The sequence below is a fragment of the Colobus angolensis genome, unplaced genomic scaffold, assembly GCF_000951035.1.
Source record: "Colobus angolensis palliatus isolate OR3802 unplaced genomic scaffold, Cang.pa_1.0 Scaffold464, whole genome shotgun sequence".
Lineage (NCBI taxonomy): Eukaryota > Metazoa > Chordata > Mammalia > Primates > Cercopithecidae > Colobus > Colobus angolensis.
The window spans coordinates 241,673-265,075 of record NW_012118088.1 but is presented as its reverse complement, the minus strand read 5'-3'; the positions used below and the strand labels follow the sequence as shown (position 1 = coordinate 265,075).

The 23,403-nt window shown below is 45.5% G+C and overlaps 1 protein-coding gene across 1 annotated transcript in view; it reads right to left on the bottom strand.

Annotated features, from left to right (window-relative positions):
* The window catches only part of PRKCB (protein kinase C, beta), a gene marked incomplete at its 5' end in the record, with an annotated part of 390,293 nt that overhangs the window by 244,693 nt on the left and 122,197 nt on the right, over positions 1 to 23,403 (bottom strand). The gene's annotated exons all lie outside the window — the stretch shown is intronic.

Here is a 23,403-nt window from a genome sequence, read left to right as displayed (position 1 = left end):
ACCTGCTGTTCAGAATGTTGACATCTAGAAGTATAAGATCATAAATGTGTGCCATTTTAGATCAGGAAATTTGTGGTAATTTGTTGCAGCAGCAATAACAAACACTAGATCAGCAAGGATAAGAAACGCCTGGTTAATCCCAGATGGAAGGAGTAGACTGTAGCCAAAAGCTCGGGTGACAGGGGCCCTCTTGGAGGTTTCTGCTCCAGGAAAAGCACTGAGATCTCAACTCTGCTTCACACTGCATTTCACCCCTAACTCCCAAATTTTAGTGGTTTACTCCAACCACTAAAATTTACTCATTGCATTTCAAAGAGGACTAAATTAAATCATCAAAAGATATATATATTTTTTTCTGTTTGGAGTTGATTCCCCTCTCATACACAATTCTTCCTGGGGTCTACAGTGGAAAACTGACATTCTTAGGAAGCAACCTTTGCCCTTAAATCCGTGTCAATCTGGGATAGAAATTCTAGCACTAGTTGCAGATATCTGTGGTGGGAAAAGAAATGAGAAGCCCATCACCTACAGGAATTACAGGCTAAGTTTCTGGAAACAGGTGGACCTCGGTTTGAATGCTCATTTTACCAACTATAAGCTGAAGGACATTAGCTCAGTGTCTCCACTTCTCTGAGCCTTATTTTATAACAGTACCTACTTAAATAAGGTTGTGCAGCTCAAATAAGACAACACATGCAAACTGCTTGGTGGAAAAGGGCATTGGAGTTGGAGCCAATGGCATGAAGCTTTTGCTCTACAGCTGCTGGGAGAACTCCTCTTTCCTCCTAGGTCAAAGCTGACCCACAGGCTTATCCGCATTAAACTCTGCCAAGTGCCCAAGATGAAGTGGGGTTCCCCCAGGCAATTTTCTGAATTGTTTCCATGATCAAAGACAGAAAGTTCCGGTCACCATGTCTGCCCAATGGCTGGTCTCACTAGCACTAAGAGGAGTGACTCAAAGGGTTATGTAGGTCATGCTACTGAGTTTGCAAAGGGCTTTCATACCTGTGCTTAACCTGAGCCTCATCACAGTCCTGTGAGGAAGGTGCTATGATTCTCATTATATCTTTTATAGAGACAAAGTCTTGCTCTGTTGCCCAGGCTGGAGCGCAATGGTGCAATCACAGCTCACTGCAGCCACAAACTCCTGGGCTCAAGTGATCCTCTAGCCTTAGCCTCCTGAACAGAGGGGAGTACAGGCATGCATCACCATGCCTGGCTAATTTTTTAAGTTTTTTTCTAGAGACAGGATCTCACTATGTTGCCCAGGCTAGTTTCAAACTCCTGACCTCAAGCAATCCTCCTGTCTTGGGTCCTCATTATATCAACAGGGACGCTGGTGCTCGGAGAGAAGTGATTTGCCCAAGGTTGTTCAGCTAGTCCGTTTTAACACTTGTATTTGAAACCAGTTTGTCTTCCTCTAGAGCCCACACCCTCAACTCACACAGTGCAGTTACATGTGTGTTTGTCATTCATCTCACTGTTCCAGGAGAAAGCCTCCCCCGCTTTCCTCACCCCCGCCATTCAGTCAGTTGCTAAATCCCACTGATTCTTCCTTCGCAACACCTTTCATGCCATATCTTCCTGTACATGCCCCCCTGACTCCCACAGCCTGTGATTCCCCCACAAGCATGGAATTTTACAATAAAGCTTTAACTGGTGTCCACAGAGATTGCAGTCGCCTTGGTATCTCATCCCTATGAACCTAAGTTTCCATAACCACAAAGGATCTAAGTCCACCAACGGCACATGAGTGCTACAAAATCTAAATGAGATGTCACGTGTGGATGCACAGCACCAGGGGACGGCACAAGGTATATTCTCAATGAAGGTTCATTTATTTCCTTCCAGGATGGAGGGATGTGTGGTACAAGCTCTGCAGCTGAGCTGCCTGGATTCTACAGCATGTGCCACTGTTGATTAGCTGTGTGACCCTGAATATGCCCATTGTCTTTGCTGTGTCTCATTTACTAGTCTATAAAATAGGGACAATGATAGTACTTTCCTCATAGAGTTGTTATGAGGAATAAGTGAGTTATCTCAGCACAGTGTGTGGACACAGGAAGTGCCTAATATATGTTAAGAAGTGTCAATACTATCCCTACCTACTTCCGCCCACCCCATGTGGCCTGTACACTCCTGGAAAAATCACCTTCTGAAGATTCAGCTTTGATATTATTTCCCTGCTCCAACATATCCACTGGCTGTTGCCTAAATCTGCAGTGCCCAGTGTGGTAGCTACCAGCCACATGGAGTTATGTAAAAGTAAATTAATTAAATAAAACCTAAAATGCCAATAAAAATCTTCATTAATGCCAGCTCCTTCTAAAGTGCTTGATGCCACATGCGTCTGGAGACAACATCATTGGATAGCACAGATAAAAGAAATTTCCAGCACTATAGAAAGTCTTATTGGACAGCAGTAGCCTAAAGGTTAGAGTTCCAAATGCTTAGCCTGGCATTCACCCACAGTATACTCATTGTCTAACTTGACTCTCATCTCTTGTCACTCCACTGCTCCACACTCCGGCCAGGAGGGATAACTCCATTTCCATGATGTATTTTACACTTCCCTATTGTGCACATTTTTTCCACAAACAAATCAATACCCACAGCCCATTCCATGCAATCCACAAATGAAACTTAAAGCAGAGGAACTTGGTTTTCCAGCCAGCAGGAGGAGGGCCAGATTGGTATAGAAATGGCACATTCCACAGGACAATTCAGCTCAGTATCCCTGTGGGACAGACAACATTCACTCATCCTACCTACCTTAACACAGCGGTGACAAACGCAAATGCCCGTAGAGGCTAGACCTGTGACTGAGTGATGCAAGGCTGGTGTGACACAGAAGGGAAGGGATATGGGGAGACTGGGCTGAACTGAAGGGCAGATGCCAAGGGACACTCAGCTCTAGCCAGCAGTGGCCCTGGGTTCACTGGTCCAGAGTCGTGAAATAGGATTTTTTTAAACAGCTCTGTACAGGCCATCCAAATACATCTAAGTGCTGCCAGTTTACAAGCTCCCTTAGCTGGTCATTCGGCCTCAGATATTTCCAGCTTGGTTGTATGAATTTCTGTGTTAAAATATCCCCAATCTTAGAATGGAAATAAGACCGCCAATTTCGGCCAGGCGCGGTGGCACAAGCCTGTAATCCCAGCACTTTGGGAGGCCGAGACGGGTGGATCACGAGGTCAGGAGATCGATACCATCCTAGTTAACACAGTGAAACCCCGTCTCTACTAAAAAATACAAAAAAACTAGCCAGGCGAGGTGGCAGGCGCCTGTAGTCCCAGGTACTCGGGAGGCTGAGGCAGGAGAATGGCGTAAACCCGGGAGGCGGAGCTTGCAGTGAGCTGAGATCCGGCCACTGCACTCCAGCCTGGTGACAGAGCAAGACTCCGCCTCAAAAAAAAAAAAGACCACCAATTTCACATACGGTTGTGAAGGTGAAATCAGATTCATGCGCCTACTACGTGCCTGGTTTATACCTAATTCTTACTAAAAATATGAATGAATGAATGAATGAATGAATGGGCTCTTCTGGTCTCTCCCACACTCAGAAATCACTCATTGCAGCTGAGTAGAAGAAGGCAAGCAGAGACCATGGGCAGGGAGATGGTTTGTGAATCTGTGGGCAGCCGGCCCCAACACAGACAAGCTGTAAGAGGTCAGGGGTCATCTTACAGCCCTGCCTGGTCAGCTTTAACTACACAGTGAGCATTTATGCTTCTGGCTTCAAAATTCCAACATTACAAATGAGTATACAGTTGAGAATCACCGCTGTACTTCCTCATCAGAGAGAACTGTTCTTTCCAGTCTCCTGTGTATCCTTCTAGAGACATTCTCTGTATGTGCGACCACATGTGTGAGGCTATCTGTAGGTACGGACTGAGATATTCCCTATCTCATTTTTCTTTTTTCATCTAGGTCCCTGCTGTTTTGCCCATCTACAATTCTACAGCACTGGTTCTCAGTCCTGGCTTCCCAGGGGTCACCCAGGGAGCTTTTAAAATGAAAAGTGCTCAGGTCCCACTCCCAGAGATTCTGATTTAATGGGGCTGTGGGGAGAGGGAGGTAGGCAGGCATCAGTACATTTAAAAAGCTCCTGGGTGATTCAAATGTGCTTGGGAGAGCTGACCACTGCTACTCGGAATGCACCTCCACCACCTGCTTTTCCCCACACTAACACATCTGGGAGGGTCTGTTCCATCTCTGTATGTAGAGAATGACCCCATTCTGTTTGCACAACTGCATCTGCTCCACCGTATAGGGGCCTTCCTTTAATTTGCCCAGTCTTATGGGAAACTCTTAAAGTTCTGATTATGATTATTTCTTCCTGGAAGAGGAGAGGAAGAAATAGCAAACTTCATTTGCTTATTCACAGCCCAGCACTAAAGAGGAAAAACAAAGGAAAGAGCAATAACCTTGCAGTGGTCAGCAACTGCAGGAAAAGACTGTTTTCCTTTCTAATGTTACCACATTTGTTTAACTAAGCAGTTGAGCCCACAAGAGGAAAAGCACAGGCCTGAGAAGTAAATAAATCCACCAGAAGAAAGCTGTCCCCTACCCTTCCTTCTGCAGTAACAACCCTGGGAGAGCCAGACCCTGAGCAGAACACCTGCTGGGGACATCCTGCCTGTTTGGGTGGCACGTGGAGACTGTCCTTGACCCCATGACTTCCCGCTTTTGATCAGGCCCCCAAAGATACAGACAGCAGGACACAATGCCATGGTCTAAGAGGATGACACATCAACATCTCTTCACTCGCCAGCCATATCCGGCCCTAGATTGCTCAGACCAGCAGCAGGCCTAAGCCCAAAACCAAATGTGGTGGCATGTCTTGTTTCTGCCTGACAGCATCCATCCTCCATGCTTCTTCTGTGAGGGATTGCTCTTCACTGGCTCACTGTGTGGGCCGCTAAGGCTGCCCTCATCCTCTGGCTCTAAGGGTGGACATGGGACCTGGACCACAGTGGAGATTCAGGCATGGACATGTGACTCAGGACACCCAAAGAGAATCCACTTCAGGACTTTTTCTGGAATTATTAGGAAAGACGGTTTATTTTCCAGCAGAGTTGTTAAACTGGTAGGGAATAAATTTGCATCTGCCATCCTTTTTTTGGGGGGGCGGTCCCTGCTGTTTTGCCCATATACAATTCTACAGTACTGGTTCTCAGTCCTGGCTCCCCAGGAGTCACCCAGGGAGCTTTTAAAATGAAAAGTGCTCATTCACTCATCCTGCCTACCTTAACACAGCGGTGACAAATGCAAATGCCTTTTTTGAAACCGAATCTCACTCTGTCACCCAAGGTGGAGTGCAATGGTGCGATTGTGGCTCACTGCAACCTCGAACACCTGGATTCATACCACTCCCATCTTAACATCCCTAGTAGCTACTACAGGGGCACACCACCACACCTGAATTTTTTCTTTTGTAGAGATGGGGTCTTGCTAGGTTGACCAGGCTGGTTTCGAACTCCTGGCCTCAAGTGATCCTCCTGCCTCAGCCTCCCAAAGTGCTGCATCTGCCATCTTTATCATCACTAAGGAAAAGCTTTTTTGAGAATGAAGCCAACACAGAGAAAAGCAGAGCCAAGAGATGTCCCATGACCATACTGGAGCACCTAAATCCAGCCAGACCTGAAGAACTTTCAACTTCTCTATATAAGCCAATAAATGCCTCTTTACCTAAACCAACTTGAATTGGGTTTTTGTCTCTTGTGACCAAAGGAGTCCTGACTAACAAACCGAAGGTAAGAAGTTGAAAGGTGGGCCATGGGGGCCCTTATTTCTCTTGTGCTTCATACATTCAAACAAAAAGTAAGCCTTTTGTTTTTTATTTAGGAGCTCGGTGTTATGAGCACTCAACTCCATCAGTCCATATTGGTGAATTCAGGAAAGTTGGGATATAGAGTTTCATCCTTCCCTTAATTTCTCTAGATACTGCAGCCCACAATGAAGACATATGCACCTAGGAGTTTACTCAGGTGAGAGAAAGTACCAGGAACTATGAGGTTTGACAGGTCTACTGTGCCCATGAGTGTCTGTTACTCGGGCATCTTCTTGGTAAGTGCTTTTAGGATGGGTCAATCTTGCTGATGTAACAGAGATTTAGACCCTTTGCCACTACCAGCATCCTACCCTTGTTGGTAAAGGAGAGGCCACAGAGCCACAATCCGCACCCTTTCTTGACGTGACAAGGAGTGACAGCCACCAAATTTTGCCTCCTGAGGTGCCACAATCTCTGGGCTACCTTGAAGCCCAGAGACAAATGCATGTCAATCCCAGGCCCCCAACTCACTCTAAAAAAAGCAAATGGAAAAAGCCATTTCCCCAGCCAGGAAAAACACTAGCAACAATTCTGCAAGGAGGGGTGACTTGCTAAGTGAATATTGCAAAAATCACTGAATCACTGCACCATGAAGACTACAAAAAGTGTCTGTTGATTTTGCCTGTCCAGCATTCACTCCCTCTTCTCTGGTAGCTGGAATGTTGCTTTTCCTTTGGGAAGCCATCCTTTCTCCATGGTATGCAGTCCTGATGGGGCTGTCAATCGAGGTGCTCAGCTTTCCCCTTGCACATGACTGAATCTCGCAACATGGGGGAATCACACTGTTCTCCCTGGGATTTGATTCTTGGGTAAAGAAACACATGCACAGAAAACAGCTGGAGCTGATTCATCCTGATGGTGTCACCCTGTGAAGGTCATCCATTAACTCCTGCCACCCAGATCCCCAGAGTCACCCTGGGCCCTGTACTTTCTAAGGCTCAGCACTGCTCGTGTGCCACCCCATAATATTTCCAGTTTTTTTCCCCCTTTAGATAACTACAGTTTATTTGTGTGCTTACAAATGACAAAAGAACCTGAACCAGTTCAGACACCTGATCTCACCCCAGACTGATGCAAATATCTTTTCCATGACATTCCCGAAGGATGGTCACCAAGTAGCTCCCCGCACACTTCCAGGACGAGGGGCTCTCTGCCTCCTAAGGACAGCTCTGACATTAGAGTTCTTCAACTGTGCAGGAGTCAGCCGGCCTCCCAGTGAGTCCTGATCCTGCCCTCTGTGGCCCCTTCCTCCTCTCATTGGCTCCTCCTCCTGTTCTCCAGCCCTTCCCTATCCTGGAGGAAGTTCTCGAGGCTCTGTCCTAGGTGCTGATCTCTATCCTGTGGATGCTCTCTCACTGAGGCATCTGGTCAATCCAAGGGACTTCAGGAATTCTATTCCTGCTGGTACCTCTCAGTCCTGCGCTCCTCCCTGAGCCCCACACCTCTCTGTCCACCTGTCTCCTCAGCACCACCATTCAAATGAGCAGAACATGCACCAAGCCAAGTTCTCATTCTTCTGCCTCATTTCTCAGGATGTGCCTGCATCCCTCACCCTGGGACTCACCCTTCTCTCCTCCCTCACCACTACCACCAGTCCAGTCTAGCCTCTAATTATCACCCATATATATATATATATGGAGACCTCATATATCTGGTCTCTGACACTTGATTCTTGTTTAACTCCTATCATCCTTCAGATATCAGATTAAATATCATTTCCAGCTGGGCAGTGTGGCTTACACCTGTAATCCCAGCACTTTGGGAGGCCAAGAATGGTGAATTGCTTGAGCCCAGGAGTTTGAGACCAGCCTGAGCAACACAGCAAAACCCCATCTCTACAAAAAACACAAAACATTAGCAGGGCAAAATGGGGCACCCCTGTACCCAGGTAGCTGGGGTGGGAGGATCACTTGAACCCAGGAGGCTGAAGCTGCAGTGAGCTGTGATCATGCCACTGCACTCGCGTCTGGGCAACAGAATGAGACCCTGTCTCAAAAAAAGAAAAAAATACATTATTTTCTTGGGGATTAAATATCACTTCTGTCCTGACTTCCCAATCTAGGTTTAACACGCTCCCTGTATGTTCCCATTTGACTTAATGTCTCCAAGCCACTCTGTTATTTTTAACCATAAAATGGGAATAAGAAGAGTACCTACTCATGTAGTTGCTGGGATTAAATGTGACAACACATTAAAAACACTAAAAGAGGTTGGGCACGGTGGCTCACACCTGTAATCCCAGCACTTTGAGAGGCTAAGGCAGGTGGATCACCTGAGGTCAGGAGTTAGAAACCAGCCTGGCTGGCCAGGCACAGTGTCTCACGCCTGTAATCCCAGCACTTTGGAAGGCCGAGGCGGGCGGATCACAAGGTCAGGAGATCGAGACCATCCTGGCTAACACGGTGAAACCCTGTCTCTACTAAAAATACAAAAAAGTTAGCCGGGCACAGTGGCGGGTGCCTGTAGTCCCAGCTACTCGGGAGACTGAGGCAGGAGAACGGCATGAACCCGGGAGGCAGAGCTTGCAGTGAGCCGAGATTGCACCACTGCACTCCAGCCTGGGCAACACAGCGAGACTCCATCTCAAAAAAAAAAAAAAAAGAAACCAGCTTGGCCAACATGGTGAAACCCCCATCTCTACTAAAAATACAAAAATCAGCCAGGCGTGGTGGCAGGCACTTGTAATCCCAGCTACTTGGGAGGCTGAGGCAGGAGAATCGCTTGAACCCAGGAGGTGGAAGTTGCAGTGAGCCGAGATTGTGCCATTGCACTCCAGCCTGGGCAACAGAGTGAGACTCTGTCTCAATAAAAATAAAAATTAAAAAGATTTTAATTTGACTTAACGTCTCCAAGTCACTTTATTATTTTCAACCATAAAATGAGAATAAAAAGCGTACCTACTCATGGAGTTTCTAGGATTAAATGTGACAACACATTAAAAACACTAAAAGAAAAAATTAAACCTTAACACCTAACAGGCATTAGTTCATCATAAATATTAGCTATTGCTACTGTTGTTGCAAACAACAAAAATATCTTTCCCTCTCAGACTGTTAACTCCATTAAATCAGAAGAGCCACATGTTTGGTTCACTACTGTCTTCCTAACACTGACACATAACAGGAGCTCAGTGTTTAATTGACTGATTGGTTGTGATTTAAAGCTCACGACTGTAGACCATACTCTCCCTCACTTTTCTCCCTGATGTCTCCCCTTCACCAGGCTAAACGTTTTCTTTCCTCCCAATACATTTTAGTTATATAAGACAAAACCTTCTCACCATCACACTAGATGCCGTTAGGCAAGGTAAACTCATAGCAAAAAGGCCTTTGTATGGGAGACTTTCCATTTGCTTTCTTTTTTATTTAAATAAGACAGTGAAGGGGAAAACCTAAGTACAGGAAAAAATTAAAAACTGAAAGGAACGAGATAAAAGGTGGATGGTGATGGTTGTCTCTAGTCAAAAGGACTTTCAGGCTTTCTTTTCACAATTTTGCATTATCTGATATTTTAATATAATAAAGCAAATACAAATTTTCATATACCTGAACTTCATGAGGCATACTTAAAACAAGAAAATACAAATGTATTATACCCATGTACCACCAAAATGGAGATACAGAGCATGTGCACCACCCAAAAAGTTTATCTGTACGCACCCCCAGCCTGTGGTAGACACTGATCTACTTTCCGTTACTTTAGATTAATGGCCTCGTACAGTATGCACTATTTTGTGTCTGCCTTCTTTCACTTAAAATAATGTTTTTGAGACTCACGCATGCACATGTCTGTATTAGCAGTTAGTTCATCTTTACTGCTGAATAATATTCCATTATATAATTATTCCAAGTTTGCTTATCCATTCATCTACTGATCAATATTCTGTCTTTTTTTTCACATTATCTGGTTATTATGAATAAAGCTGCTATGAGCATTCATTTATAAGTCTTCATTTATTCATTCTTTTTTCTGTATGGGCATACAATTTAATTCCTCTTGGATAAATACCTAGGAGTGGAATTGCTGTATCATACTGTAACTCTATGTTTAACTTAATAAGAAACTGCCATTGTTTCCAAAGTGGTTGGATCATTTTTTTTTTAAGGAAAACAATCCAACACATTATCTTATAATATGTTTTGCATTCTAGATGTTCAGTTAAAGACACTTAACTGTGGAAAACTGTTCTGTACCTAGAGCTAAAGGTACAGTCCCATGAAATGATGTAACAGGGGCGAGTAAGAGAGGAAACCCTGAGAGAGGGGCCACCTCGCAGGGGCAAGCATCACAGAGCAGGACCAGAGATGGACAGAGGGAGCTGCAGGTGGAAATACCCCAAACTCTCTCTCCTCCCACCCTCTTGTCTCTTGCTGCCACCTCCCTTTGGCTTAACTCAGACAAAAGTCAACAAGCAATGGAGTCCAGGAGATACAGTGGTCTACCAGGTGGACCATGGGGGTCTACTTCCTGGGACACAGAGCAGGACAAAGAAGGGAGGAGAATGGTGGTCCCAGAGGAGGGACCAAATGGAGAGGAACCATCACCATCCGTCCTCAAAGGGGAGGAGAGAGGGAGCAAATAGCAAACACTCCCAGAGGCCAACACTTGTAAACCAAACCCCAACATGAAGCTCTGGTGACGATCATGATTGCCCGCTACACCTACAACATGTACTTCATCCACAGGGAATTTTTCTATTGACAATGGGTCAGTTTTGATTAGAGCTGATCTATGGAGATAGTGACAATGATGGTAACTACTGCTGCTGCTTCTAATAGTAATAATACTAAAACAGTAGTGAATACTTCATTGCATATTTACTGTAACTCAAACACATACTAAGAATTTATAGAACTATCTCATGTATATGTAACCTTCACAACCACAGAAAGCAAGTCTACTATAATCCCCCCACTCCATTTATGCATGAGAAAAACTAAGCCAGAGGCCCAGAAAATCTGCCCATGGACTCCAGAGGTTGGTCAAGCCCTGACCACTACTCTGCACTGCCTCCCTCAGAGGAGAGTCCAGTGACTCAGCCTTCAATCCAGCTCCAGCATTCACCTCCTGTGTTGTTATGGACAAGCCACTCTGCACCTCAGTCACCTGTTTATGAAACGGCAGTGTTATCTGGCAGTGTTATCTGTTCATCCTCCCCTAGGGACTATTGTGAGAATTTAACACAAGACAGGGGTTCAGCAAACATCTTCTGAGTTGCAGGAGCCCTGTAACACCACGATCTCTAAATCTCTCAACAACCCTGAAAGTATGATCATGATTCCTTTTAAATAAAGCATTGGAAAGATTTAACCACTCACTGAAGAAGAGGGATTTGAACTTAGGTCCACCTGACTCCAAAGTCATATTCTGCCCTTCAGAGAAGAATGGGAAGGATAAACGAAAGTAGAAAAGGTGAGGGTTTGGTGCCTTCACTCTTAGACCCACATTTTTGCACACAATTCGGTCTGGCTCCAGTATCTGCCTGCACATCAGCACACAAAAGCCTGGAGCTCCCAGGTGGCACCAACCCACTTCACTCTGTCCTCAGGTGCTTCCCCCTGCAGAATCCTGTAGCTCAGAGCCCAGCTGGTGCTCTGGGACAACCGCCCACTCCACTGGCTGCATCCTCTTCTAATCTTGCAGAGTGTATGTACAAATGGGGGTGAAGGAGTGTTACTACCCTTTGGTGCCTTCTTGGAGATGACATTAACCTTGGGCAACTCCACTGATTTCCCAAGAAATCCAGCGAAGTCCAAATACAAACACACAAGCTGCCTGTAGTCTCTCAATTCAGCATTCTTGTCACGTTTTAATACCCTGTCATTCGAGCAACACTCATCCTCCATGCACTTTGAAATCTCTTTTGCTTTAGATGCTGCCAAAAGGTTTCAATTTTTCTGCACTGGCATTGACATGATGTAGAAAGGAACATGTGAGCCATGAGGGCTCAAAAATAGCCTGGAACTTTTCAAGGAAGGGGCCTGTAGTGGGATGACAGGCAAGCTATTCTGCATAACAAAGCACTCTGTCCCTGGAGTCAGGCACAAGCCCACCCTTCCCCACGTACACACACACACACCTATCAATCACTCCCTGAAATATCATATCTGTGGGAGGATGAGAAGATAATGGTATGATCAATGAAGCTCCTGAGAGGCCTGGTGGCATGGACTTCATCCACAGAGAATTGTTGTATTGATAATGGGTCAGTTTTGATTGGAGCTGATCCATGGAGATGGTGACGACGATAATGATGATGATGATGACGATGATGGCAATTACAATAGCTAACATCTATTGATTGTCTACTATGTGTCAGACATTATGTTAAGCTCTTTACATAGATTAACTCATTTTAATCCTCACAGCCCTAAGAGGTAGAAACTACTAACATCCCCATTTTACAGGTGAGAAAATAAGGCATGAAAATTAAGTGACTTGACTATCAGTGGCAATTGGGGCTGGAACCCAACTCTCAATAGACTCCAATACAGACACGTGCATGAGTCTCAAAAACATTATTTTAAGTGAAAGAAGGCAGACACAAAATAGTGCATACTGTACAAGGCCATTAATCTACAGTAACAGAAAGTAAATCTGTGTCTACCACACTGATAGACTACCACAGTATCTACCTACTTGGTTCTAGGGTCTTTGCTCTTAGCCACTACACATTCACTTTAAACTCCTCATGGAAGACGCAACCACTCCCAGTGGGCCCCACTGCAGGGGAAGGAGGAGAAGGTCTTTTTGTTTTCTGTTTTTTGTTTTTGAGACAGGGTCTCACTCTGTCGCCCAGGCTGGAGTGCAGTGGCACGATCTCAGCTCACTGCAACCTCCACCTCCCAGGTTCAAGCAATTCACTTGCCTCAGCCCCCTGAGTAGCTTGGATTACAGGCACCCACCACCACACCCAGCTAATTTTTGTATTTTTAGTAGAGATAGGGTCTCACCATGGTGGGCAGGCTGGTCTTGAATTCCTGGCCTCAAGAGATCTGCCCACCTGAGAATGTCTCTTGATACTGAAACTGAACCCCTTTCTCAGGACCTTTAGCTTCTAGAAATGGTTTGAAACCCACACCGAATCTCAGCATTTATGAGTACTTAATATTGACCAGGCCCTTCCCTTTGTGAGTACACGAGCCACCCAATAAACTTCTGAGGTCAGTTACCTCATCCTCCTCCACTTTCAAGGTAGGGAAGCTGAGAGTTGCGTGCTGCTTGTTCCTTGTTTCACCTCTTAGATCCATTTTTTTTTTTATCTGATTCTGCTGTGAGCTGAGCCCCAAAAGCTGACCCTTACAGAATTCATCAGCTGGTCCTTTTGGTTTCCAGTTGGGTTCAGCCAGTGGGTGAGGCCAACAGACAATGGGAGAGGAGAAGAGAGGCTGAGGTATTTCTTCCTCCTCTTCCTCCCTGCCTTAGTACTGCCATTTGGGAAGCAGTTCATCCCTCCAGGACCATGGCTCCTGCTGGCGATTCCTTCCTTCTTAGCCCCAGCTCTCAATAGACTACAAACTATTCCCTCTGCTTGCTTCTTCCTCTTTAGAGACAGTAACAGCCTCCTGCTGTTGCAAGGCCGCAGGTGCTTCCACATTCCTTATTTGTAATCTTAACCTTGCCCATGACTCCCTAAATAGTCCTTTCATGAAACTTTCTTCCTTGCAGTCACCTGAGTGGTTTCTATTTCCTGCGGGGTCCTGACAATCTCAGGGGAGGAGGAACTTGTCCACAGTCACACAAGTCAGTAAAGTGCAGATAGGGCAGGTAGGTTTGAACCTAGATTCCATTATCTCAAGCATGCTTCCTTCGGAGCAGAGGGCACCAACTCAAAGACCCACAAAGGCCAGGTCAGTAAGCATAACTGAGTCAGGCAAGTGGGTGAAGCACAACAGGGAGTGGTGGGGCTTGGGGAAAACCAGAGAGACTGCACCCCACTGAGAGGCAACCACACGTAAATTTAAACAAGCATTTCAAAGACACCATAAAAGGCCAGGCTCAGTGGCTCACACCTATAACCCCAACACTTTGGGAAGCTGCGGCAGGTGGACCTCACCTGAGGTCAGGAGTTCAAGGTCAGCCTGGCCAACATGGCAAAACCCTGTCTCTACTAAAAATACAGAAATTAGCCGGGTGTGGTAGCAGGTGGTCCCAGCTACTTGGGAGGCTGAGGCAGGAGAATCGCTTGAACCTGGAAGGTGGAGGTTGCAGTGGGCCGGGGTTGCACCACTGCACTCCAGCCTGGGTGACAGAATGAGACTCCATCTCAAAATAAATAAATAAATAAATCATAAATAAATAAAAGAAAAAAGAAAAAAAGACACCACACAAAAATTTCCAAGGAATTTCACCACTGCCTCTCCAAAAACCTCCTGCTGTTAGGAATTGTTCCTGATAGCATCCTAAACTTCTTTTCTCCTCAATTCCATTCTCAGTCCTTCCCACACAAGCTCTTAAATCACTTCGCCACTTTTAAAAGATTCAGGCAACAAAGATCATTAATTTTCTGGCTTCAAAGGCAGCTGTCCTGACCCAGTGCATTTTCTCCATATCACCATCACCACCCTATCGCCCCCATGGGTGACTACGAGGAAGCTGCTTCCATCCTTTTGTCATCTGCTGTTAGAGGGCCGGGAACCCAGCCAAGGCCACCATCCAAAAGGAAGGATAAGAGAAGGAATATTCGAACTCACTGCCTGCAGTCTGCAGGGTGGCAGCATCATCTGCTCTGTGGGCAGAAAAAGCCACAATAACCTCCACGCAGGAGAGGGAGGAGGCGCCCTCCACACCAACGACCTTGAAATCCGACCAGCTGCTGGTTTGCAGGGCAGAGACAGGCCTCCTCCCAGAGCAATTAGAGGAGTGTCTTAAGGCAGGGGCTGCAAACTGGCTCTTGGGTTCACAGCATGTACTGTGCTTTAAAAAAAAAAGGAAACTACTGCCAATTCTCAAGCAAGGAATGTTCATGGTTTTTACAAATCCAGGTTTCCGGCTTTTCTTACAGAAAAATCAGAAGTTTTGTCAGCAGTAGGCTCATATTCTAATGCAGCAACAGAGTCATCAGAGCTTAGTCCACTACAACATCAACTCCAAGGGGGCAGAGAATTTTGCCTGGTTCATTCTCTGCTGTGTCCCCAGATACAGAACAGTGCTTGGCACACAGTAGGTGCTCAGTGTGTATGTGATGCATGAATGAGGAATAGTTCCCCTTTCAGACAGCCTTGCATTCTCTAGTTTACAGAAATCCACACCTGGTTCAATTCACTCATGTCAGTTCCCTTCTAGTCTCCTGCAGATGGCTGGACTTGAGACCCCCAACTTAAAGGGATTTAAAGGCAGACGAGACACAGTCCTTGCTCCTCTGATACAAATTAGAGGGATTTTAGATACGTGGGGATAATAATAACAATCACTTACAGAGAAGCTATTATGCACTACACTTTTCTAAATATTTTCCACATTTTGGCTCCTTTAATCCTCTCCTTGGCCAGGTGGTAGGTCTTATTAGTGTCCTTATTGTACAGAACAGGAAACTGAGGCACTGAGAGAGAAGGCACTGAGAGCCTGAAAGAAGCCCCTCCCAGGGCAAGAGATGGAACTGTGACTTCATGGATGGAAGCAGTTACGAACTGGATTCATTTAATGCATCTTTGACTTAATTCGATGTGAAGCCATTTTGAGCAGATGTTCCACGAGAAGCCATCTCAGAAGGTGCCTCAAGAGCAGAGTTTTGCTCAACCTCTAGCTTAATGGCCCTCTTACCCCATGGCCCTCTTAGTTTTGCTGTAATGAACGTGTAAAATCACAGATGGTCTCAACCCCAGCTTCATAGACTGAAGTGGCCAAGAGAGAGATCATTCAAACTTGGCTGACCTACTTGGACTCAAGTGACACTAGGGCAGAGCTTTGTGGTGCCACAGCACCAGAAATGAAGCTTCAAGCCCAAGGGTGCCACAAAGCAGCTGAAGCTGGCAGCTGGTGAAGAAAAGAAGCAGGAGCTGAACAAAAGTCAGGCTGCAGGACAGAAAGGAGGCATCAGCCCTGCACTTTGGCAGCTCCCAGAGAAGGCAGGATGGTGGAGCGGACAGCTTAGAAAATACACAAATGACTTCAGCTGGAGCCCCAAGTCGATACTTTCACAGCTATGTTGCATTTTGATGAGGCACTTTCCCTCTACAGGGCTGTTTCCTCATCTCTACAATGGGGCTGATCTAATTTTCATATTTGTTCATAGAAATTAATCATTGATGATATTGATTATTGATTTATACATAATTGATTCCTAACTCATCCATTCATTGCTCAACAAACATGTCCTGAATGTCTATTATGTGCTAGGCACTGCTCCAGATTCAAGAGTAAGTGACGCAATAGCAAAGACAAGAAATCCACCTAGATGCCCATCCATGGTGGATGTGATAAAGAAAATGTGCTACGTAAACACCATGGAATACTATGCAGGCTTAAAAAGAATGAAATCATGCCCTTTGCTGCAACATGGACGCAGCTGGAGGCCACTATCCTAAGCGAATTAACACAGGAACAGAAAACCAAATGCTGCATGTTCTCACTTATAAGTGGAAGCCAAACATCAGGCACTCATGACACAAAGAAGGGAACAACAGACACTGAGACCTCTTTGAGGGTGGAGGGTGAGGATCAAAAACTATCAGGTACTATGCTCACTACCTGGGTGATGAAATCATTAGTACACCAAACTCCAGTGACATGCAATTTACCCACGCAACAAACCTGTACATGTACCCCCTGAACCTGAAACTAAAGTTGGAAGAAAAAAAGGAGGTACGTGATAAAAAAAGACTCATGAGACCAGGCGTGGTAGCTCACACCTGTAATCCCAGCACTTTGGGAGGCCGAGGTGAGTGGATCACTTGAGGTCAGGAATTCAAGACCAGCCTGGCCAACATGATGAAACCCTATCTCTACTAAAAACACAAGAATTACCTGGGCGAGGTGACAGGCACCCATAATCCCAGCTACTCAGGAGGCTGAAGCAGGAGAATCACTTGAACCCCAGGAGGCAGAGGCTGCAGTGAGCTGAGATCGCGACACTGCAGTCCAGCCTGGGAGACAGAGTGAGACTCTGTCTCAAAAAAAAAAAAAAAAAATTCATGAGGTGTTTGCCGCCTGGAAGTGACAGTACAGAATTCCAGTCCCAGTTTTCTCATTTCTTTATAATACTTACTTTAAAAGGTTATGTGGAGAACTAAATGTGTATTATTTTCAATAAATAAAAAGTCCCAAACATGTATTTAACACTTACCAAGAGCCAGGCAATGTTCTAGACCAGAGGCTGACAAACATTTTCTTCAAGGATAGGAGACTGAATATTTTATGTTTTGCAGGCCACATGGTCTCTGTCACAACTACTCAATTCCATCCTTGTAGCACAAAAGCAGCCATAGACAAGGCATAAACAAACAGGCACAGCTGTGTTCCCACAAAATTCTGTGTGTACGAATTCAGTCCGTGGATCCACAAGCCACAGTGGACTGAATCCTGTTCTATCTAGATCAGCGCTGCAGAAGAATTTTCTGTGATGATGGAAACGTTCCCCATCTTCACTGCCAGCTACATCAGCCATGAGCACATGTGGCTACTGAGCACTTGAAATGTGGCTACTGTGCACAACACACTGAATTTGTTCTTTGTTTAACTTTAATTAAAATGTATATCTCAGTAGGCACACATGGCTAGTGGCTACCCTATTGGACTGTGGGGTTATAGATGCTTCATACCTCATTTAATCCCTGCAGCAGCCCTGGAGTGTACCTACTCCAATGTCTAGCCCTACTACTGTCCACAGTAGACACCCAATAAACCAGAGCCAGCCAGAGCTGCTGTCATGACTTGATGACAACGGTGGTGATGGCAATGTTCAAGGCAACAGCGATGCCAAAGGATGGCCCATTCCCACGGCTGGCAAGAAGAGAAACATCATGTACAGATCAACAACAACTTACCGGAGACAAAATGAGAAAAGGGGAGTTCCTTATGTGGCAGCCCTAGGTGGTCCTTGGAACGTCCCAGGAACAAGCCCCTCACTAACCTTAATGGGGCTTTTCCCTAGGAGGGGCAAGGCCACCCTCATGACATCACACAAGCACACAAGTGCTGGCGACACATCACCTCGACATCTCAGCGACATCAGAGAAGACCACCTCCAGCTACAGGAGGGGTGGCTCCAGGCCCCATTGGAAACTGCGCATCCCACCTGGAGAAGAAGAACGCTCTACCTACTCCTAGTTGATGTGGGGCGAGGGAAACATCAAAGACTCGTTTTGTTAATTTCAAACTTTCAAAAAGAAAGTTTCAGTGATCCATGGAGCATACTCTGTTTCAGGTTCCATTCTTGGCTAATAATAAGAGCTGTCATTTGTTGAGAGTTGATTGTGTGCGAGACACTGGATGAGGTAAAAATAATATTCATAGTGAGTATAATAAATGATCATTGGCACTGACTCAATGCTCATGGTGTTCCAGGCACTGTGCTGAATGCTTTGTAACTGTGATCACCACTTACTCCTCACCAGTGCTCAGTGAGGGAGGAATCTTCATTGTCTCCATTTTAGAGATGAGACAAACCCGTTTGGGTTTGGAGTGGTGAAGAAACTTGCCCATGTGCTCACAGCTCAGGAAAGGTGGAGCCTGAATTCAAAGCCTGGTTTATCTCTAGTGGATAAAGAAAATGTGGTATATATACACGATGGAATACTACTCAGCCATAAAATGGAACGGAATAATGGCCTTTGCAGCACCTTGGATGAATTTGGAGGCCAGTGCTCTAAGGAAAGTAACTCAGGACTGAAAAACCAAATACCGTATATTCTCACTTGTAAATGAAGCTAAGCTATGAGGATGCAAAAGCATAAGAGTGATATAATGGACTTTAAGGACTCGGGGGAATGGTGGGAGGGGGTGAAGAATAAAAGACTACATATTGGGTACCATATATACTGTTCCAGTGATGGGTGCACCAAAATCTCCGAAATCACCGTGAAAGAACTTATCCATGTGACCAAAAAACCATTTATTCCCCTAAAACTATCAAAATTAAAATATGATTAAAAAAAAAGCCTGATTTGTCAGACACCAGCCCAGACTCAATTGTCAGGCTGGACTGCTGGAGATACAATGGTGAATTACACGGATGTGGCCCTGTCCTTATGGGGAAGGCAGGCAATGGAGCCAGTCATTGGAGTCTGAGTAAGAAGCACCATGGTGGAGGAGATGAAGGCTTAGTAGAACTCAGGGAAAGAGCATCTAACTCAGGCTTGGCAGAGATGGGTGACCAGGTTAGAGGTCCCCAAAGAAGTGACTTCTGAGCGGATATCTAAATATGGCCAGGGGTTCACCAACCCAAGAATATGCTAAAGAGGGTTAACAAAACAAGGAAAAGCATTGCAAAGGTGCATTAAAGGAATCAAAAGAAGCACAATGGGGCTGGAAACTAGGATGGGGTTGGGAGGGATGAGGGAGAGATGGAAACCCAACTGGCACCACTGACAAAGACAGGGGCGTTAGGGAGAGAAACCAGGTGGGAGGTGGCGAGGGTTGTGGCACACTGAGTTTCAGGTCTGCACGGCACCACCAAATGGAAATGCCTAACTCTCGAGGGTGGGGGAAAGGAGGCTACAAATCAGAAGTGGAGTCAAATCTGGAGGCAGGAGTTTCAGAGTCCTACTCAGGCAGGCAGGAGCGGAAATCATCAGATGATTCACAGAGAAAGAGAAGAGCAGATAAATGAACCCAGAGACGTGGAGTGTGAACATCTGTTGTTTTTGCCTCTCCCGTACCCATCCCCTCATGTGACAGTACTTCGACTTTCCTCTGCGAAATCACCTCTCTCCACTCTCAGTCCTTGTGGAGTGCGGCTCAACTCTAACCTTAGCTCCAAGGGTGACTATGTGACCCAGCCCAGGAAATGAAGGTACCCCAAATCCAGGAACCCAAAATGTGAAATGCTCCAAAACCCAAAACCTTTTGAGCACTGACATGATGCTCCAAGGAACGGCTCATTGGAACATTTTGGATTTTAACTTTTGGGATTTGGGATGCTCAACTGGCAAGTAAAATACAAATCGTTCAAAATCCGAAAAAAAAAAAAAAATCCACACTCAGAAATGCTTCTGGTCCCAAGCATTTTGGATAAGAGATATTCAACCTGTACTACATGTCCGTGGCAACTGTGATTGGTTTAGAAATGTATACATCACCCAACACAGGCCAATGAGAATGAAACCCAAAACTTACAGTGGGACTCTCAGAAAACAAGCAGTCCTATACTGCTGATGTAGTTAAGATACCACTGATGAAGATAAGATTGGACCTGCAAGTTGCTGTTGCCTCATTAGTCAAGCACATGCCTGAGAATCAAGCAATTCAGAGGAAAGCTGAATCATGATGGAGAGAAAATCGGATTGCTGAACACCTTGAACACCCCTTCCCCGAAGTCACCTATCCTAAGATTCCCAAGTATGTGATCCAATAACTTACTTTTTAAAAATGTAAACCAATTTAAGTCAGATTTTCTGTCACTTACTAAACTAAAATACTGGGATACTGGAGGTACCTAAAACTGGGTGGCTAAAGAAAGGAAAAGAAAGATGGGTACAGTGGCTCACTCCTGTAATCCCAGCACTTGGGAGGACGAAGTGGGAGGATCGTTTGAGCCTAGGATTCTGAGGCCAGCCTGCGCAACATAATGAGACCTCATCTCTTAAAAAAATAAAATAAATAAGGCCAGGCGCGGTGGCTCATGCCTGTAATCCCAGCACTTTGGGAGGCCGAGGCGGCCAGATCACGAGGTCAGGAGATCGAGACCATCCTGGCTAACACGGTGAAACCCCGTCTCTACTAAAAATGCAACAAATTAGCCGGGCATGGTGGCGGGTGCCTGTAGTCCCAGCTACTTGGGAGGCTGAGGCAGGAGAATGGTGTGAACCCGGGAGGCGGACCTTGCAGTGAGCCGAGATCGCACCACTGCACTCCAGCCTGGGCGACTGAGTGAGACTCTGTGTCCAAAGAAAAAAAAGAGCAAAAAGTCTAGCAAATTTTTTAAAAAAGAAAGAGTTGCCAATTAATGAAAAAGGAAAGAAATAATCAAAGTAGAAGAAGAATCCTATTAGGTGTCACAAAAGCCAAAATGGGGAAGAATTTTAAGAAGGGACATCCATCAGTAGTGACATTGCCACAAAGAGGAGAAAGACAAAAAGGGCTGTTGAATTTAGCTAAGACCTTGGGCAATTATCTTAGTTTGGGATACCCCAGACCCTTAGACAATGATTAAAGTACAAACAGCTTGTGTGAGAGGCAATCCCAGAGAGCAGCAGTAGGGAGTGGGGAAGTAAGACAGGGAAGGGAAGGAAGCCTATAAAGGCAGCGTTTTACTGCGTGTTCTCACTTATAAGTGAGTGCTGAATAATGAGAACACACGGACACTTGGTGGTGGGTAACAACACACACTGGGGCATGTCGGAGTGGGGCGGGAGGAGGGAGAGCATCAGAAAGAATAGCTAATGGATGCTGGGCTTAATACCTGGGTGATGGGTTGATCTGTGCAGCAAACCACCATGGCACATGTTTACCTATGTAACAACCCCGCACATCCTGCACATGTACCCTAGAACTTAAAATAAAAGTTGAAGGAAAAAAAAAAAAAAAACCCAGACACAGACATGAAACGACTTCAATCCAAAAACACAAAGTCACCATAGAGTAGGGAAGGAAAGGTGCTGAGAGAAAGCAAAGAAGTAAAAGTGGTCCAAAGATTACATCTCAAGGGTGGGAGGGAAGAGGGGAGGAGAGGGGAAAGTAGAAGTATTCTGAAGATACTACCTTACTGGGATGGGCTAACACAAGGAGGTAGGGGTATAATAAAGTCTTTTTGTGAAATTAAAAAAAAAAAAAAGAAGCGTTTGTGAGCTTTTTACCACTCTGGGTAACTGGAGCTTAATTAACAACTCTAGGAGGTGGTTTCCCACAAGTCAATGGTTGAGGATGGACCCTGGGGGACATTAATCATCTTCTCCTCTCTCCTGCACCATCCCTCCCCTCTCCTCCTGTACTTCCACAGCCTGACATGCCTGTGGACCGAATGGACTACAGCAGAGCAAGCCCTCAGGTGAACAGGTGCAGGTGCTGCCCATTGGAAGCCAGGCCAGAATGCAATGAAACAGAAGGATGAGGGGACAGAGCAGAGCACCAACAGTGCTACGGCACATCGCTTCATTTTCCTGCACCTCAGTGTCCTCATCTGCAAAATGGGGGGAAATCACCTAGAACTACCTTGAAGATTAAATGAGAATAAATCATGTCTACACTTAGCCCAGCACCTGCAAGATCATGCCAATAAACACACACTAATATTTTCCCTTTTGGTGACCTTCTGGGGGAGTGATTTCAACACAGAGTTATGGAAAGCAGAACCGGTGAGGAAGTGACACCCGAGATTGCAAGCTGCTCATTTGACGCAGTACCAAACCCAGGAGACTCCAGCTGGATAAAAGATAATCGCTAATATTCTATTTAAACAGTAAGCAAGTTTGTATCTATTTCTGTGCAAAAGTCCTCGATTTAGCAAGAAGGCTTTCCTGCGAGGCGCTGCCTCTCCACCCCTGCCTTTGTAAAACATCAGAGTCACTCCCACTATAGGAAACAAAGCAGCAACCGTACATTCACCCGGTTTTTCTTTGGTCCTACCCCAATGACACATTAGTGAAAGATTTAGGAAGATCAAATGGAGCCAGGAAGACAGCATCAGAAATGACCCCCTCCATGGTGTCAGTTTCTCAATGATCAGAGCTCCTCCCTAAAGATTGGCCAGGGTTGACTCTAAAGGAAAAATGGAAAGTGGTCAGGAGAATGACGAATCACCATAACACCTCTGATACACAGCACAGCGCACGGCGGGATTTCAAGCACACTGTTTCTCTCATCCTTGACATAATCCACAGGAGGTAAGGGATGTATCTAAGTGAGATTGTTTATTTTGTAATTATTTTAACCAACACTTCCAATACTTAACAATGAGCCGGTTGCTTTGCTTTACAAATATTAATTCATTCAATCTTCCTAACAACTATGTGCAGTAGGTACTATCATTATCTACATTTTACAAATGGAGAAATGGAGGCGAAGAAATGTTAGGTAACTTGCCCGAGGTACCTACAGTATTAAGTGTAAAACGAGGATTTGAACGAAGGCAGACTGGGTCTGGCATCTGGCTCGGAACCACCACTACTCTGTTACCTTGAAGGCAGCAGGTGCACTTGAACTCCTCTAGACCCTGGTACTAGGTCAGTCTATTTCTGCAGGCACTGGTAAGGAGGTACTTAAAATAATAATGAGGAGAAGGAGGAGGAATAAGAAGAAAGAGGGGGTGGAAGGGAGTGGGGGAGGAGGAGGAATAAAAGGAGAAAGAAGAGGAGGAGGAGGAAAAGAAGAAGAAATAACAGTAGCCAATAATAGCTAACATATATTGAACATTTCCTAAGTGCCAAGTGCCGTGCTAAGTATAATTTTTAAAAAGGCCTGGCGCAGTGGCTCAC